This window comes from Bos indicus, chromosome 5 (genome assembly GCF_029378745.1).
Source record: "Bos indicus isolate NIAB-ARS_2022 breed Sahiwal x Tharparkar chromosome 5, NIAB-ARS_B.indTharparkar_mat_pri_1.0, whole genome shotgun sequence".
NCBI lineage: Eukaryota > Metazoa > Chordata > Mammalia > Artiodactyla > Bovidae > Bos > Bos indicus.
Window position 1 is genome coordinate 72,396,566 of NC_091764.1, and position 20,000 is coordinate 72,416,565.

Genomic DNA, 20,000 nt, shown 5'->3' on the forward strand with positions numbered 1-20,000 from the left:
TAACATAAAAATGCTTGTCTTGATTATCACACTTCAAAACACACAGATGTAGATGAAATCTAGGGTTCTTCCTATGTTTGATATGCGGGTGCGTGCATAGTCAACTAAGGCGTGTCCAACTCTTTGCGATTCCATGGACTGTAGCCTGCCAGGCTCTTCTGTCTGAGGGATTCTTCAGGCAAGAATACTGACGTGGGTTGTCATTTCCTCCTCCAGGGGATTTTCTCGACACAGGAATTGAACCCATGGCTTCTGTATCTTCTGCATTGGCAGGAGGATTCTTTACCACTGAGCCACCTGGGAAACCTTCCCTTGTTTTATATTCTATGGTGATTTCTGCTAGGGGTTGACCTGGATGGAAAGATGGGGCTGACCCAAGGAAAGTGACGCTCTCTGTCTGCATTGCTGAAATGGCCTCCATGTATGTCATCCATCACTCACAGCACTCAATGCCCACCAGATATGGCCTTGTTTTGCTGTGGCCTTCCCCAACATGTCCTGAGCAGAATTACCCAGCAACTTCTATCTCCATCCAAGTGGATTCTTTCCACTGAAAGTGCTTCTGTACACTTTGTAACAGTCACATGCTTAATGCCCCTTTCCAGTAGCTGCCTGGCTGGTCACCCAGAAATCACCAGCCATGTCTATTTCCACCCGTTAAGTATTTTCTGCATGTCTTCTATATGGCAAGCTCAGCACACACACAGGACAATGGCCATAGCTGACCTTGAGGGCCTCAAAAACAAATGCGGGACAGCAACGACATAGAGTTACCTGAAAACTAAGTGGACTGCCATAAGTGCTTCAGGAGAATTCTAAAAGATGTACAAATTCAGGGCAAGAGTGGAAACAGGGGTCTCAAACCAAGCTGAAGACAAGCTGAATTCAGATAGGGATGGGGAGGGCGAGGAGATCCCTCAGTTCAAAGTGCTAATTTTTATACATGCCCATCCTTCCCTTCTCTTCAGATCCATTTTCTTCTTGAAGAAAACCCCAGCCCCTCGGTGGACCACTTAGATTGCCACAGCATCTTGCTTGTCAGTTGGCTACTCTGCACCCGTTCTGACCCTTTCCGCCTGCTCATCCTCCCCATTCCCTGGGCCCTGACCCAACACTGCACTCTCAGAGTTGGCATTAAGTGCAGCAAGGCTAAAATTAGGGCTGTTTCCATAGATATAGACTTCTCTGTAGCAAATCTGCTCAGCTCCCAAGTGAAGAAAAAAAATTTTTTTTCTGTTCTGAATGCAAAGCAACTGGGGATCTGGAGGAATCCCAGGCTTCTCAGGTCTAGACATCTCTGAGCCTTCCTGACCCCATGAAAAGGGAGAGAAGAGGCTTCTTGGACAGCACAGTGGCACCCATAGGGGCCTGACCTCACTGAGCTACAAGGCACCAGCAGGAAATAAGCAGGGGCAAACACAGGAGACCCCGTATGTCTGAGCCACCAGTACACACTTGCCCTCACTCCAGGCTGCCCGGGGGGACCTTCCCGAAGGTGGGTCTACCTCCTTCTCATTTCGGAGATGAGACAATGCAGATCTGGGAAGATGAGTACCTCAGCCACCCTGCAATGGGCCACACTATTCACACTTAGTACATAGGAAACTGGGGTTCAAAGATGGCCAGAGAACCACCCAAAGCCATCCAGCCAAGGGCGGTCCTCATGACAATGAGGACAGGGTAACAGTTAAGAACAACCATAGTTAACGTTTACTGACACCATTTCGTTCAACGTTCTGTGCTCAGTGCCCTACTGGTTCTCCCATTTCATCCTTATTATGGGCTAAATTGTCTGCTCAAAAAAGGTAGGATGGAGTCCTAACTCCTGGTGGTGGTGCTGTTTTTCAGTCACTAAGTCATGTCCAACTCTTTGCAACCCCATGGACTGCAGCATGCGAGGCTCCTCTGTCCTTCACTGTCTCCCGGAGTTTGCTCAGACTCATGTCCATTGAGTCAGTGGTGCTATCTTGCCATCTCATCCTCTGCTGCCCCTTCTCCTTTTGCCGTCAATCTCTCAACCTAATTTGGAAACAGTGACACTGCAGATGTAATGAAGATGAGATCATACTGAAGGAGAATGGGCCCTCAAACCACTACGACTCATGTCCTTATAAAAAGACCGCCACATGAAGACAGACACAGAGAGAAAGGCATGTGATGACAGAGGATTAGAGTGATATATCTACAAGCCAAGGAACATCTGATTGTTAGCAAGTGACTGGACATTAGGAAGAAGCGAGAATGATTACCCTACAGGTTTTAGAGGGAGTTGGGGCCTGGTGACACACCTTAATTTTTAATTTTTAGCCTCCCAAAATGTCAGACAATACATTTCTCTTCTTTGAGGCTACCTAGTTCGTCCCCTACATACAAACCTTCAAGTTGCAAACTTTCAAAGATGCAAATGTACATTCCATCAACATCAGGCATGAGTGACACTGCAGCATGCCCTCCACTTCCTACTACTGATGATCCTTTAGCTCCACCATCTCCCGCCTCCTCTCGCTCCTCCAGTAACTATTCTTGCCTATTCAGGCAATGCCAGCCCCTGTATGCCAGCTATTGTACTTTATTACTGTGCTTTTCAAGATACTGTACTGTAAGATTAAAAGTGTTTCTTTTTTTTTGTTTTTACATATTATTTGCATGAAAAGTATTATAAACCTATTACAGTATAGCATACTGTGCTACTTGGGTACCTAGGCTAACTTTGTTGTGTGTGTGCTAAGTTGCTTCAGTCATGTCTGACTCTGTGTGAACCTATGGACTGCAGCCCATCAGGCTCCTCTGTCCAAGGGATTCTCCAGGCAAGAGTACTGGAATGGGTTGCCATGCTCTCCTCCAGGGGATCTTCCTGATCCAGGGATTGAACCTGCATCTCTTATGTCTCTTGCACTGGCAGGTGAGTTCTTTACCACCTGGGAAGCCCAACGTTGTTGGATTTACAAACAAATTGGACTTACAAATGTTCTCTGTGAACATTTGTATGTCGAGGACTTAGTATATTTTGTTACAGCAGCCACAGGAAACTAATACAATCCTCATCACACTTTGATGAAGACTTAGGTACTAAAAAGTCAGGTTTTACACATGAGGACATTGAAGCTTAATCAAAAGCAAATTTTACCAATAACAAATACCAACATGGTGCAAAGTGCTTTACATAGAGTAGTAACTCATTTAATCCCCACAAAAATCCTAGTCCTACACCAACCCCATGAAGCTATCCCACTTTAATGAAGAATAAAAAAAGTAAGGCAGAGAGAGGTTAGGTAATTTGCCTGAGGTCACACAGCGTTTAAGTGGTGAAGTCAGGATTCAAACTCAAACCCAGGATCTGTCCTCTTAACCACTATAACCACCGAAAGCCAGAAGAGTATTGAATCTGAACCTGAACTCAGGTGGTCTGGTTTCAACGCATGTATCCTTTTTCTACTTTGTCGTCCACCTGCCAAACAGAATGTTCTGTACTGAGCTGCCCCTTAAAATGCTTATCCGCTGACACAAACAAATTAATCAAATGAGCGGTGGCTTGCATACATCCCATGAGTTCAAATTAAATTTAAATTAGCTCATTTTAGCAATTGAGGCTGACCCAGGTCCATATGGACAACAGAAATCAGGAAACGAGTAACTAGGTTATTGGAGCCCTAAACAGGCCAAGTGACATGAAGCTTCTCCCTTACAAAGCTTTCAGGTACTAAGCCTTTTCAGTAAACATTTAATGAGCTCCTACTATGTGCCAGTACAGTGTCAGGTAATGGCAGCATAAATGACATGACCCCAGCCCAGGAGGGACATGCCCATGATCAGATTGCCATATATCCTGAGAAGTCTTAACTCTGAAGTCAGAACAGAGGTGCTGTTGGAAGACCTAGTTCATGGTTTCAGAGCAGGTGACATCTGAAACGCATCTTTAATTTCAAGATGCATTTTATTCTTATTTTAAGGCTAATCTAACCCTACCTCTTTCCAACACATACAAACACACCCATCTTTCTTTCCCCCCTCCTTCCTCCTTTCTAGCCTTCTTTACGCAACTTTCCCCTTAAATACTAGATTTTTTTCACTGCATGAACCACGAGCATGTATGCCAAGTTGCTTCAGGCATGTCTGATTCTTTATGACTCTACAGACTGTAGCCCACCAGGCTCTTCTGTTCATGGGGATTCTCCATGCAACAATACTGGAGTGGATTGCCATACCCTCCTCCAGAGGAATCTTCCTGACCCAGGGATCAAACCCACATCTCTTAGGTCGCCTGCGTTGCCAGGCAGATTCTTTACCACTAGCATCTCTGGGAAGCCCACAGGTGACCAAAAAGATATTCAGCAATAATCATTGTTTGTGACTTCTCATCCATAATGAAAGGAACAGAAGTAATTGGTCATCTTCAGAAAAAATACTTTTAGGGCCAGAGCCTTGAATAACTGAAGTTAATAGATAACCAGTGATGGTTAATGTTAATTCAGCTAAACTGTTGTTTAGCTGCTCAGTCATGTAAGACTCTTTTGCAAACCCATGGACTAAAGCCCTCCAGGCTTCTCAGTCCATGGGATTTCCCAGGCAAGAATACTGGAGTGAGTTGCCATTTCCTACTCCAGGGGATCTTTGTGACCCAGGGATCGAACCCAAGTTTCCTACATTGGCAGGTGGGTTCTTTACAACTGAGCCACCAGGGAAGTCCTCGGCTAAACTCTCTCCCCCTCGATTAACAGATGTAGAGATAGTCTATTTCTACCAACAATGGAGGAGGACACAGCCCTGGAAAAAGGGATGGGGACACAGGCGGTGGAAGGTATGCCAGGAAGCTGGGGACATGGGTTCCTGGGAGCCAAAGAAGAAAGATCTAGAATAAAGGTGTGCCCTGCCACCAATTTTCAGCCAGCCACTCACCCACCCACAGGGTCACACCACACTCAGCAAGCTGGCACAGCCATCACTTTGCAGGTGGATTAGCAGAAAGACTGCAGGCTCTGACTTGACCCAGACCTCTGCTATCTGCACTGTAAACAGGACACAGAGAATCTGCCTGATAGGCGTTCCCAGCACCAGTGGGATGTTACAGAGCACAGACACGCAATCCACGTTAGCCACGACAGTGTTGAATGAACACAGTCTTCACCATCAGCGAACTTGACGATCCTATTCCTTTATCCTCACCATCATCATCACCATCACTGCCACCAAAGCTGCACATAAGCTTTGGGCAGGTCATTTACAGCCTGGGCCTGAATTTCCACATTGGTTAAGTGAGTTCTCATGGACCGTGAGGACAATATGTGACACTTTGGCACAGTGAGGCCAGGCCCCGCTCACACCAGAAGCTGCCCAACTGGAATGGTTCTGGGGCCACAGTACAGAGCCGTGGCATTGGTCTCACCAAGTAAACAAACAAGCCCCTTCCACTAAAATCGGATCCTATGAACAGAAAACATGCCCACTCACCTCTGCCCTGCACTGAGGAAGCTGCCCCCCAGAAGGGTTCAGAGTCAACCGCCTCTGGCAGCCTCGTTGATCTCCTGGCCCTAAAGGACGTGCAACCTCGAGCCTGAAGTGGCTGGACTCTGTGCTTGGGTTTATTATTTCTGCACTGCTTACAAAAAGCCCTTGGATCTACATGAGTATTTCTTTTTTTAACCCCTGGCATGAGCATTGCACAACAGAGGCACGCCTCCATCAGCTTGAGCTGTCCCCCGACTAACAAAGCACCGTGAGGTTCACTGGTGTGGTCTCTGCTGAAAGAGGTCAAACTGCCTGCTCCGGCCCCGGGGCTTGGCATCCCCAGGAAGCTCTGATGTGGGAGGGCAATGCTGCACACATCCCGACCGAACCACCCAGCAGACCCAGCTCAGTGAGCTTGTTGCCCTCTGGCCAGAGAGGCGACAAGGCTGAGGAGCAGTAGGTCAGGATTAGGAAACTGCCACCCATCAGTTTTGTGGCCAACAGTAGGCCTCCGCCAGCCAGTTACAAATGAAACTATCTATGAAACAGAAACAGAATCACAGACATAGAGGGACTTCCCTGGCAGTCCAGTGGTTAACAGTCCTTGCTTCCACTGCTAGGAGCATGGGTTCAATCCCTGGTGGGGGAACTAAGATCCCACATACGGCACAGCATGGCCAAAAAATAAACAAATAAAAATAAATTTGAGTAAGCATCTTTCAAAATAAAAATAGTAATCATGGACATAAAGAATATACTGGTGGTTACCAAGGGGAGGGGGCTGGGGGAAGAATGGAGTAGGAAATTGGGGTCAGCAGATGTGAGCTTTCATAGAGAGAATAGATAAACCAACAGGTCCTACTGTACAGCACAGAGTACCATATTCAATATCCTATGATATGGGACTTCCCTGGTGGCTCAGTGGATAAGAATCCTCCTGCCAATGCAGGGGACATGGGTTCGATCCCTGTTCTGGGAAGATCCCACATGCCACAAAGAAACTGGGCCCGTGTGCCTCCACTACCGAGCCCAAGTGCTGCAACCACTGAAACCCACGCGCCTGGAGCCCCTGCTCTGCAACGAGAAGCCACCACAATGAGAAACCCAAGCATCACGCTGAAGATCCAGCACAGCCAAAAATAATAAATAAATAAAAATTTAATAAACCAAGAAAATCTCTAACAACAAAAAAAAATTACTATGATCAACCACAATAGAAAAGAACATTAAACAAACGTATCTATGTGTATAATCGAATCACTTTGTTGTTAACAACAACCTTGTAAATCAACTATGGTTTAATTTTTTAAAAATTAATTAAAAAAACAAACTTGTAGAGCCTTTCTCCTATCGACTCGCATTCTTCACCCTCCCACGGCTGCATCTCACATTCCTCTCCCGGCTCCCACCAGGCTGAGCATCTGCCTCCTGCAAGGTCTCGCCCCGTCCTGCTCATGTCACAAAAATCCAAGTTCAAATCACCCACTGTACCCGCCTCCTCCTCCAACTCCACTCCTGCCCCTGCCCTCCCCTCTCACTCTCCCACCCCGAGAGTTCGTCCCCACCCCCTATTCCATCCTGTATTTTTTCTCTCTCTCCCACCCCTCTTATGCCTCTCCTCCGGTCCTCTGTGTTCCCACCTCTGCTCAGAGAACTTAAATGAGAAAATTTCTGTACATTATTTCCGCAGACTGCACTGTGCCGTCCTACCTTTGTTAAACCCCAAACCTCATCTTTCCTCGATGATTTGGGCCTTTGTGAGAGCTGATACAGACACCACGGGCAGGCCACAAGAGGGACAGCCAGCTGGGGTGACGGGCATATTTCCCATGAAGGACACACAGCATTGACACAGATGAAAGAGCAGGATCCCCGGCTCCAAAGATGCCACCACGAGGGCCCCCACACACCAAGGCAGCTTGTCTTTCAGGAGCACGGCCGACAGCCTTGCTGAGAAAAGCAGCACCTCTAACTGGATCTGATCTCAAAACTTTTGCACAGAGGACATGGCCCAAACAATAAGGTGACAGAGATGTAGAGGCTGGAATGGGCCAATGCGCTTAACGGACATTGTTTGTGTTAGTAGCTCAGTCATGTCCGTGCCCGATTCTTTGAGATCCCATGGACTGCGTCCTGCAAGTCTCCTCTGTCCATGGAATTCTCCAGGTAAGAATACCAGAGTGGATAGCCATTCCCTTTTCCAAGGGATCTTCCCGATTGAACCTGGGTCTCCCACATTACAGGCAGATTTTTTACCATCTGAGCCACCAGGGAAGCCCTTAACAGACATAGTTATGTTTATTATTTTAAAAGAGTCATAAAATAGAACTCATCCTGTTTCTACTGGAACAATTTTGGTGAGGGAGGCTGTTCTGAAATACATTCACTCTTTAGGCAATAAATCCTAAATAAGCCAATCAAGACTTTGATCACCATTCATTGGAAAGCATGCCATCAGGCAGCTCTGGGTTCAAATCCCACCTCCGCTACAGGGCCAGGAACCCACCCTGTCTGTGCCTCAGTTTCTTAGTGGGTAAACTAAGAATACTAAGCCATCTCAGTTGTTTTTGACTCTCTGAGATCCCAAGGACTGTAGCCTGCCAGGCTCCTCTGTCCATGGGATTCTCTAGGCAAGAATACTGGAGTGGGTTGCCATTTCCTCCTCTAGGGGATCTTCCTGACCCAGGGGCTGAACCAGTGTCTCCTATACCTCCTGAACCGTCAGGTGGGTTCTTTACCACCTGGGAAGCCCACTAACCCACCCAGAATACCTGATATTGACCCTATACACATCCTCATCATTATTTGCTGTTGTTCAGTTGCTAAGTGTCTGACTCTTTGTGACCGACCCATGGACTGGAGCATGAGCCAGGCTTCCCTGTCCTTCACCACCTCCCAGAGTTTGCTCAAACTCATATCCATTGAGTCAGTGATGCCATCCAGCCTTTTCCCTCCTACCTTCAATCTTTCCCAGCATCAGGGTCTTTTCCAATGAGTCAGCTCCTCACATCAGGTAGCCAAAGTATTGGTGCTTCATCATTGTTATGTGAACATTTACTGAGATGTCAACATGTCAGACAGTAAGTGTCTAACATGGATTAATTCATTAACACAATAACCCTCACTGGGGACTGTTATGGTCCCATTTCACAGACGGACCGAGAAGTCGAGTAACTTGCCCAAGGTCACACAGCTGAGCTGAGGATGTAGACTCCACTTCTAGACAGTCTGGCTCCAGACCTACACTGTCCAGTCTCTGACGTTAGGCTCAGTGGACAGCAGAGAGTAAGTTGTTCAACAGCTCAGTCGCTAGGATTATCATAATACACTGTCTTTATTTCTATAAACACCACTGCCTCCAGGGGGGTGATTTTTTATTTTGCCTTTTTGAATTAAATTTCCATCCTAGTGGCACAAAACCTAGTGTAATCGCTTATGTTTCTGCCGGCTATCCATTCCCATCCTGTTGGAAAGAAAGCTGGGCTCAGGAAACTGCCTGCCTACGCACAGCTTCATGGGTCAGGCTGCACTCTCTGAGCTGGAGAGGCTGGGGGTATCTGCACTCTAGAATTGTTGGCAAATCTCTCCGTGGCCAGGGCCAACTGCAGAATGACAGCCACCACCTGTCACTCTCGAATGGGAAGCGGTGGGGGCAGAAGGCCACTCCATGCAGAGAGGAAAGCTCCCCAGCCTGACACAGATAGGCCCACCTCCGACCATTCCCAGGGGCCTGCAAGCTGGACGGGGACTGCCCTCCCCTGGCTCCATCCTGAGCAAGCGTTGACTGGTGTTGAAATCCATCATGCTCTGGGCAGCAGCCCCAGCTGTGCCCCCAGAGCCGACCAGCGCCTTCAGCCTGAACTTGGCAGCACACAGTCCTTCCACTGCAGTGGGAGGGAGCTGTTTGTTTAATTGAAAGCTTCTCCCACCAGAGCCTGAGCACATTTGTCAGCAGCAAGGGGAGATGGGAAGCATGGGGCCACAAGGAACAACCCTCCCTGCTCCAAATGCTGATGCCTCCTACAGTCCCACCCAGGATGGGCTCCACCAGCCAAGTCATTCTGGCAGGGGAGGTGGGGCCTTTTGTCCCCATGGGCCTGGAAGCATGCCTTCAGGACAAATACAGTACAGCACCATGGTAGCCACACCTGGATATTGTGAAATCCAGCAATCTCAACCTGAGCATCCTAACCTCCTGACTGTAGGCAAAACGTCAGAGAAGAAAACCCAGGGGGTGGTCAAGAGCATGGACTTTGGCACACCACAGCTCTGAGTCTGAATCACTGACATATTCTTAAGCCATGAGACCCAGACAAGCTGCACAGCCTCTGAGTCATTCTCATCTATGCAATGGACAGGACAACCAGCCTAGAACCCCAACCCTGGAGACCATGAACCCCATAACTACAATATTCAGAATTCACTGAAAGGCGTGGGCACAAAAAGATAGTCCATTAAATCAGAAACCAGGAGGGCAAGCACCTTTGCGAGGGGCAAGGAGGCAGAGAGGAGGGCCAGGGCAGGGGGTAGGAGGGGCAGGTGCCCAGGGGTACTGGTAAAGTCCTACTTCTTGATCTGGGAGCTGGTTATAAAGGTGGACTCCCTTTGTAAAAATATGCCAAGCTTCACACTGCATGCTTCTTGTACTTTGCTGCTTGTAGAATAAACAATATTGTAGAATATGTTCAATTTTTAGAATTTATGAGAACAAACAAACAAACAAAGCTTTGGGAGGGATGTATAAACCAGCCTTTGACCTAAGCTCGAAGAATGAACCTGGATCTGAACATGCCAGTTACCTTGCCACATGGGCCCCTTCCCCCAGGGCTTATCACAAGCTCAGTTCAGTTCAGTCTCTCAGTCGTGTCCACCTCTTTGCAAACCCATGGACTGCAGCACGCCAGGCTTCCCTGTCCATCACCAACTCCCGGACCTTCCTCAAACTCATGTCTGTCGAGTTGGTGATGCCATCCAAACATCTCATCCTCTGTTGTCCCCTTCTTCTGCCTTCAATCTTTCCCAGCATCAGGGTCTTTTCCAAAGAGTCAGTTCTTTGCATCAGGTGGACAAAGTATTGGAGTTTCAGCTTCAGCATCAGTCCTTCCAATGAATATTCAGGACTGATTTCCTTTACAATTGACTGCTTTGATCTCCTTTAGGATTGACTGGTTGGATCTCCTGGCAGTCCAAGGGACTCTCAAGAGTCTTCTCCAACACCACAGTTCAAAAGCATCAATTCTTTGGTGCTCAGCTTTCTTTAGAGTCCAATTCTCACAGCCACACATGACTACTGGAAAAACCATAGCTTTGACTAAATGGACCTTTGTTGGCAAAGTAATGTCTCTGCTTTTTAATATGTTGCCTAGGTTTGTCATAGCTTTTCTTCCAAGAAGCAAGCATCTTTTAATTCCATGGCAAATTATTCATAAAGCCATCCCATAATGACCCAGTGGCATCTGTAGACCCCCCACCCCCAGTGGATTTAGGGCCGTCCCAGCCAGTGATGCCAAACCATCCTCACTGGCTTGCACAAATGTTCACTGAGCAGCTACTGTGGGCCAGGCATGGGCCCGGAGAAGAAGAAAACTAAGAATGCTCCTTCTTTCAAAAAGGCTTCCTTTCAGGTGCCTCCATATGATTCCTGGGGCTTTCTCAGCTGCAGCCCTCCCTCCCAGTCCATGCCTATTGGAAGCCAAGAGTCTGGTTATGATTTTTTTTCCCTCCAAGGTTTTCTGAGGCATCTAGCACAGCAGAGCTCTGATGCACATGTATCATCTCTAGGTGAAGCTCTTTAACCTCTCTAACCCTCAGTGTTCTCTTTTTGAAAATGGGAGTAATGACTCCCCCTCAGGGTTCTGAGAGAATTATATAAGACGAGGCAGTAAAATGTTTAGAGCAGTGCTTGGCATATAGTAGGCACTTAATGCACTCTGGCTGTTTTCGTTAATTTCTGCGAATTCCCAGTGAGCTGTGTCTTTTGCTACATCTGTCCATGAAATTTACCTGTCTTCTTTTCCCATGAAACCCTACCAACCCAGAGCATTCACAAGTCATTTACCTTCTCAGAAAGGGGACCCAAATAAGGGAGAGAGAGACAGAGAGAAGGGATGGGGATGGGGATATAGGGAGGATGGAAATTCACTTTCTCTGTGGAACCACTTTACATTTGGCTTTGGTTTTTTACCAACGTGGATACTGTCCAGTACAGTAGCCGTAACTACATGTGGCTACTGAGCACCTGAATTGCGCTATACATGTAAAACATACACCGGATTTCAAAGACTTTGCATGAAATGAAGAGTTAAAATATCTCAAGAATTTTTTTAATATACTTTGGCTATATTGACATATTACTAAAATTAACTTCACCTATTTCTTTTTACTCTTTTTTTTAATATGACTACTGGGAAATTTAAAATCTCATATGTGACCTGATATGTATTTCTATTGTGCAGCACTGTTTCAGCTTATCAACATGTCTTCGTACACAAAGGCAGTTTTCTCTTTCAAAGGAATTTTCATCCCAGTTCTTAAGATAGATGTCTCCTCTCGATACAGAAATATATTTTAGACCAAGTTCCATGGATGTAGAAACTGAGCCTGGGAGAGATGAAGTGAGTCGCCTAAGGGCATGAGGCTGACCAATGGAAGAGCCAGAATTCGACTCCGGGTCCAGAGAGGTGCTGAATTGAGCTCTTGACTCTATTTCAGTCCTGTCTCCAAATCTCGAGACACTGATCTCTTCGAGATGCTGGTCTCTCCACACAGTCACTCCAGGAAAGAATAAACTGTCTGTTACTTTTCACCAGGACCCCCAGTGGGTAGCTGTGTTTTAAAGGGTAAGACTGGTACCTCGAGGGAGGCAAGGAGGAACGTGGCTTAACCAGGGTGTGAGTGAGCATTTGCAGAGGTAAGATTAGAATGTGAGATGTTCTCACACTTTTGATACCAGGCCGTCAGATCAGATCAGATCAGTTGCTCAGTCGTGTCCAACTCTTTGTGACCCCATGAATTGCAGCACGCCAGGCCTCCCTGTCCATCACCAACTCCCGGAGTTCACTGAGACTCACGTCCATCGAGTCAGTGATGCCATCCAGCCATCTCATCCTCTATCGTCCCCTTCTCCTCCTGCCCCCAATCCCTCCCAGCATCAGAATCTTTTCCAATGAGTCAACTCTTCGCATGAGGCGGCCAAAGTACTGGAGTTTCAGCTTTAGCATCATTCCTTCCAAAGAAATCCCAGGGCTGATCTCCTTCAGAATGGACTGGTTGGATCTCCTCGCAGTCCAAAGGACTCTCAAGAGTCTTCTCCAACACCACAGTTCAAAAGCATCAATTCTTCGGCACTCAGCCTTCTTCACAGTCCAACTCTCACATCCATACATGACCACAGGAAAAACCATAGCCTTGACTAGACACACCTTTGTTGGCAAAGTAATGTCTCTGCTTTTGAATATGCTATCTAGGTTGGTCGTAACTTTCCTTCCAAGGAGTAAGCGTCTTTTAATTTCATGGCTGCAGTCACCATCTGTAGTGATTTTGGAGCCCACAAAAATAAAGTCTGACACTGTTTCCACTGTTTCCCCATCTATTTCCCATGAAGTGGTGGGACTGGATGCCATGATCTTCGTTTTCTGAATGCTGAGCTTTAAGCCAACTTTTTCACTCTCCACTTTTACTTTCATCAAGAGGCTTTTGAGTTCCTCTTCACTTTCTGCCATAAGGGTGGTGTCATCTGCATATCTGAGGTTATTGATATTTCTCCCGGCAATCTTGATTCCAGTTTGTGTTTCTTCCAGTCCAGCGTTTCTCATGATGTACTCTGCATAGAAGTTAAATAAGCAGGGTGACAATATACAGCCTTGACGTACTCCTTTTCCTATTTGGAACCAGTCTGTTGTTCCATGTCCAGTTCTAACTGTTGCTTCCTGACCTGCATACAAATTTCTCAAGAGGCAGATCAGGTGGTCTGGTATTCCCATCTCTTTCAGAATTTTCCACAGTTTATTGTGATCCACACAGTCAAAGGCTTTGGCATAGTCAATAAAGCAGAAATAGATGTTTTTCTGGAACTCTCTTGCTTTTTCTATGATCCAGTGGATGTTGGCAATTTGATCTCTGGTTCCTCTGCCTTTTCTAAAACCAGCTTGAACATCAGGAAGTTCATGGTTCACATATTGCTGAAGCCTGGCTTGGAGAATTTTGAGCATTACTTTACTAGCGTGTGAGATGAGTGCAATTGTGCAGGAGTTTGAGCATTCTTTGGCATTGCCTTTCTTTGGGATTGGAATGAAAACTGACCTTTTCCAGTCCTGTGGCCACTGCTGAGTTTTCCAAATTTGCTGGCATATTGAGTGCAGCACTTTCACAGCATCATCTTTCAGAATTTGAAGTAGCTCAACTGGAATTTCATCACCTCCACTAGCTTTGTTCGTAGTGATGCTTTCTAAGGCCCACTTGACTTCACATTCCAGGATGTCTGGCTCTAGGTCAATGATCTCACCATCGTGATTATCTGGGTTGTGAAGATCTTTTTGTACAATTCTTATGTGTATTCTTGCCATCTCTTCTTAATATCTTCTGCTTCTGTTAGGTCCATACCATTTCTGTCCTTTATTGAGCTCATCTTTGCATGAAATGTTCCTTTGGTATCTCTGATTTTCTTGAAGAGATCGCTAGTCTTTCCCATTCTGTTGTTTTCCTCTATTTCTTTGCATTGATCACTGAAGAAGGCTTTCTTATGTCTTCTTGCTATTCTTTGGAACTCTGCATTCAGATGTTTATATCTTTCCTTTTCTCCTTTGCTTTTCACTTCTCTTCTTTTCACAGCTATTTGTAAGGCCTCCCCAGACAGCCATTTTGCTTTTTTGCATTTCTTTTCCATGGGAATGGTCTTGATCCCTGTCTCCTGTACAATGTCACGAACCTCATTCCATAGTTCATCAGGCACTCTATCTATCAGATCTAGTCCCTTAAATCTATTTCTCACTTCCCCTGTATAATCATAAGGGATTTGATTTAGGTCATACCTGAATGGTCTAGTGGTTTTCCCTACTTTCTTCAATTTAAGTCTGAATTTGGCAATAAGGAGTTCATGGTCTGAGCCACAGTCAGCTCCTGGTCTTGTTTTTGCTGACTGTATAGAGCTTCTCCATCTTTGGCTGCAAAGAATATAATCAATCTGATTTCGGTGTTGACCATCTGGTGATGTCCATGTGTAGAGTCTTCTCTTGTGTTGTTGGAAGAGGGTGTTTGCTATGACCAGTGCATTTTCTTGGCAAAACTCTATTAGTCTTTGCCCTGTTTGCCTGTAACTCCAGGTGTTTTTTGACTTCCTACTTTTGCATTCCAGATCAGGTGTCAAATGACAAGTCCAGTCTTGGCTACTTCTTACTCGGAATCACTCAAGGAACTCGAGCCGCTGCAGGGCTCTAACTGCTACCAGAGGGGTCACGTTGGATCAGCTGTGCCTTACATGAACTAAGAATGAATCCTCTCTGTACCCCCTGAGACCTGGATTCTTTATGCCCATTTTACAGATGAGCAAACAAACTCCCAGGAAGGCTCAGTGATCTGCCCAGTCACCCAGCTAGGAAGTGGCAGAGCTGGAATTCCATCCCAGTGCTCGTTAACAACAATGAATCCCTGCTTCACACCTCCGAGTCTTTGCTCCTATGGTCCCCTGGCTTAGAATGCCCCCTCATCCTCAGCAAGGTCTGGCTCAAACCACATTTTCTGTAAAGTCAAAAATCTCTCTCCTCTTTCATAAACCCAATCACTCCTTTCTTTGATCACCCATGAGCTTTAAACTTCATCTATCCCAGGTGTCTCAGTGGTAAAGAAACTGCCTGCCAATGAAGGGACCTGGGTTCCATCTGAGTCAGGAAGATTCCCCTGGAGAAGGAAATGGAAACCTGCTCCAGTATTCTTGCCTGGAAAATTCCATGGACAGAGAAGCCTGGTGGGCCACAGTCCACAGGGTCACAAAAGAGTCGGACACAGCTTAGTGACTAAACGACAACAACAAATCTTGCACTTACCACTAAGTGTTAGAGTTCATTGCTTACATGTCTATTACCTCCACAACAGCCTGAGCCTCTTCAGAGAAGCCTTACCTTGTCCATATGTACAGTTTCAGTTCCTGGCACAGTATCAGGCACATAGGAAGTACTCAATAAATAATCTGTTGATTGAATGAAATAATCAACCAACCTGTCTTGACACCCTGGTTTTTGTTCTGCATCCCTCTTGCCAACCAGCTTCCCTTTTCTGCATTCTGATGTTCTTCCCCACGGGCGGCTTCTCCACCAATCTGTTTGCATGGAGAAAGGCCAAGTGCAACACTTTCGACTGTAGCTCGGTAACACCAATTGTCACCTCTCCACTTTTATTAATTGCAGGGTTAATCAAGCACTCCAAATTTTGCCCACCCACGCTAACATGAAAGCATTTCTGGATGGCCAAGAAAACAAGGTGTAAGCTGAAGCAAAAGGAATGATATCACAGTCTTTTGGATCTTGTTCGACTGCCATGTTTTTCAGAACCTTTGGGTCTGAGTCAGATTAGATGGAAGAACAGTCTTGATCAAAATCTCAGCCATGCATAGCTTCTATACAGCAGGTAGGTACCTGAGTGAACTCTGATGTACTTGTTTGTCTGAGTCCTTTCACCATCCTTTGAGATTCCTGTTATTATGCCAGCATTCAGATAAGGAAACTGAGGCTCAATGGAGAAATATGCTACAGACTTGCCCAGGGTCACCCAGCTGGATGAGACAGAGCTAAGACCCAGACTCACTCATCATCACTGCAGGAGTCCTGCAGAGTCCCTGCCACCCAAGACTTGATGGTCACACTCCTGCCTCTTACATGTGGCCTGGTTCACTCCCCCAGACCTGCCAGCCACCTGCCAGTCACTTCAGTGAAGCAGGCAGCCTCATGCAATCGACGTTTTCTTTCCTGTGCCGAAAAGGTTTATCCACCCTTCTAGTTGTCACACCTTAAGATGTTTTCATCTGAACCTCCCTCGAGATCTTGCTTTCCAACTCGAAAACATTTTTCATCGGAACATTTTTGGCCCGTCTTAGAACACAGGTGTTGGAGGCAGGTATTTTCCCTGTCCTTCACTCCTGCCTGCTGTGTCTCGTTTGGCGGGCAGGAAACACAGAAGCACAAGGACCAAAGGAAGAGGGAGGGATTTCCTATACATGAGAATGCACTTTTCAAGCTTCTGCTTGCAAAGGATGAATGTTACCCTTCCAAATTGTCCCCTTTCATTTTATAAGTAGTGCTTTTTTTTTTTTTTTAAACATTCAATAAAGATGCCACAGAGGCCGCTGGGCCGACTCCTGATGACAGGCCCTGACAGGCTCCCATATGGAGAGGCTGACATTCCAGATGCCTCCGTGTACCAGGTTTCCAGAAGCATAGTTACCAGCCCCCTGGGACCGGAAAAGCAGTGCTGCACAGCAGACGCGCCACATGGCTTACAGTCCCGCGTAACGAGCGAGCCGCTCAGAGCCTGCAGCGGCCCAGGAGCCCCCGTGCTACGTTGCCAGGTGAAGTCACTCTGGCGCTCTCTCGAATGAGCAGGTAGAGAATTGAAAGGCAAGATGAGCATCTGCGGGGGAAGGCTGACCTAAGCCTCACCGCCTAGAGAGGGATTTGAGAAATGGAAGGTCAAACAATTAGGATTATCAAATCTTCCAAACGTGGGTAATAAACTGACCCTTTTAAAGAAGAGCAGGAAGTTGGTAAAAAAGCACAGGTCTAGTTTTATGAGACTACATTTCCATTGCAAATGAGTTCAGCCAAGAATCACAGGGAGGTTTTGTTTCATTGTTTATCCTCAAAATATAAGCCCCTAATTAAAAAGTGTTGTTGAAATACCATCTCCCTCTCCCAGAATATACAGATTTCAGACCCCATGGATCCCGTTTGGAGAAGAACCCATCTACCAAGTCGATCTCATCCTGGTTGCACCTGGAGGGTTTGGGAAACAAGTTTCATCACATTGTTACAAGGGGTTAAAGGGCTGTGGATGAAACAGAGAGCTGAAGTCGAGGATCGCTCTCCTGTGGGTGGACAGGATGCTGACCTCTGGGGCCTGTTCTCCAGGACTGATGCTGCAAAAGCCCTCAGGGTTTAACAACCAGAATGGGCTCATGACATGGAGCAAAGTCAACCCCAGCACATTCGGAGAGCAGGTGCAAACGCTATTTCTGCACCAGCAAGACTGCCCCTGGGACTTGCCTGGTGGTCTAGTGTGTTAAGAATTTGCCTACCAATGAAGGGGACATTGGTTCAATCCCTGGTCCAGGAAGATTCCACATGCCTCAGGGCAACTAAACCCATGCTCCACAGCTATTGAGCCTGTGTGCCGCAACTGCTGAAGCCCAGGCACCCTAGAGCCTGTGTTCCGCAACAAGAGAAGCTACTGCAATAAGCCTGTGTACTGTAAGAAGAGGAGCCCCTGCTCAATGCAACTAAAGAAAGCCTGCACAAAGCAACAGAGACCCAGAGCCACCAAAAATAAAAATATTTTTTTAAAAAAAGACTGCCTCTGTTCCTCCATACTCCTTGTCCATCTGCATCATGACAAAGGCCTATGACCTCATGCAAGTGAACCTGTGTCTAAAGCTGGCCCAGCTTCTCTCCAGACTGGCCAGGCCACTAGCACCCCTGAAAGGGGTCAGGGGACTTCCCAGCAGGAATCATGGTTAGAGTGTAGGAAAAACACCCAGGATGAATTCTGCAAGGAAAGCATGGGGTCTCCTGTTGAACAGCAGTGTTGACCTAGTCATATAAAGTAATTAACAAAGGGTAAATAAAGCACTTTTCAAATTCCAAGTTCCACACATTCTTCAGAGCAATCAAATGCACTTAACTACCCCACTCTAGCATCTGTAGGAAATTCCTGAGATTCAGTCTTGCACCAACAGGAGTGTATTCCCTGCTTACAAACCGGAACTCAAACTTTTATTTTCTTCCACCCTTCTACTTTCTTTTCTAGGATTACCTTGAACTCCAGGAACCCAAAGTTACAGGGAGTTCAACAGACAGATAGAGCACTCTTTTTAATTTATCACTCCATAATCCAATTTTCTTCACACTGGACCACAAGTCACCGGCCTCCTCACAAATCCACAGGGGCTGTGAGATGCGACATACGGCTGGACAAATTATGTGGAAAATGGGAAAACTCATCACTTTGGGCCCCAGTTTCCGAATCAATAACACGAGAAGGTCAGGTTAGAACTTTTCTAAAGGTCTCCCCGGCCGCCAATGCTGGAGGAGCCTGCGCAGCATGAAGTTTTCATGCTTCAGCAGCCTCAGCCACATAAGAGCCTTTCCCTGTGATGTGATGGAAGCAGTGACACATGAACCTCCAGCACCAGCGACATAAGGGCAGGACCCCTCCAGAGCCAGGCCAATGCTTGGCTGATACCTTGTAACCACCCTGTGCAGCAGGGTTTCTCTTTTTAAATTTATTTTTAATTGGAGGGTAATTGCTTTACAATACTGTGTTGGTTTCTGCCATACATCAACATGCATCAACCATAGGTATACATATGTCCCCTCCCTCTTGACCCTCCCTCCCACCTCCTACCCCATCCCACCCCTCTAGGCTGTCACAGAGCACCTGGTGGGTTTGAGCTTCCTGCCTCTTAACAGCAAATTCCTACTGGCTATCTATTTTACATATGGTAATGTACGTTTCCACGCTCTCTTTCAATTCGTCCCACACTCTCTTTCCCCTACTATGCACACAAGCCCATTCTCTGTGGCTGTCTCCACTGCTGCCCTGCAAATAGGTTCTTCCTACCATCTTTCTAGATGTCATATATATGCATTAATGTACAATATTTGTTTTTTTTTTTTTCTTTCTGACTAGGCAGGTTTTATTAACTCTGCTGCAGCATAGAGAAAACGGAAAGTCAATGACACTGAGTGGCCCGCCCAGGATAGCAGAGATGTAAGCCAGAGAGACCCAGAACCAACATTTTTCAACGCCTTCTACCAGTGTCACCCTAGCCGGGTCATCCTCAGTGCTGCCTGAATTGAAGCCCCTCCTACATGGCACCCCTCCTCATCTTTGCTCCTCATGGGCGACTCTCAACATAGGAGAGGTACCAGCGCCTGTGATGAGCAACTCATGCCATTGATCCACTGACCCCGGCCCTCAAGGGCTTACACCTGTTAGTCACGCAGTTGTGTCTGACTCTACGACCCCATGGACTGTAGCCTGCTGGGCTCCTGTCCATGGGATTCTCTAGGCAAGAACACTGGAGTGGAGAGTCATGCCCTCCTCCAGGGGATCCTTCCCACCCAGGATCGAACCCAAATCTCCTGCACTGCAGGTGGATTCTTAACCGTCTGAGCCACAGACAAGTCCTGAACTGAGCCCCATTCCCCTGGGACCTCATCCTCCAGGACCTGCTCCCTCCCTTGCAGCCATGTGACAGCCTTGTGGTCTCTCAGTCAGCAACTGAGAAGTGGTCTCAGGGCCTTTGCACTTACCTCAGCTTTAGCTCTTCCCCCAGATGTCTCCAGATG

General features: G+C 46.8%; 1 protein-coding gene across 3 annotated transcripts in view; it reads right to left on the reverse strand.

The window, feature by feature from the left end:
• The window catches only part of LARGE1 (LARGE xylosyl- and glucuronyltransferase 1), a 609,153-nt gene that overhangs the window by 552,878 nt on the left and 36,275 nt on the right, over window positions 1–20,000 (reverse strand). The window contains exon 1 of one of the 3 annotated variants that reach the window (XM_070788584.1): window positions 5,449–5,868. The exons of the other annotated variants lie outside the window; for them this stretch is intronic. The gene's annotated coding sequence lies outside the window, so the exon portion shown is untranslated. Of the gene's footprint in view, window positions 1–5,448; window positions 5,869–20,000 lie in introns of those variants that run through there. 3 annotated transcript variants of the gene reach the window in all.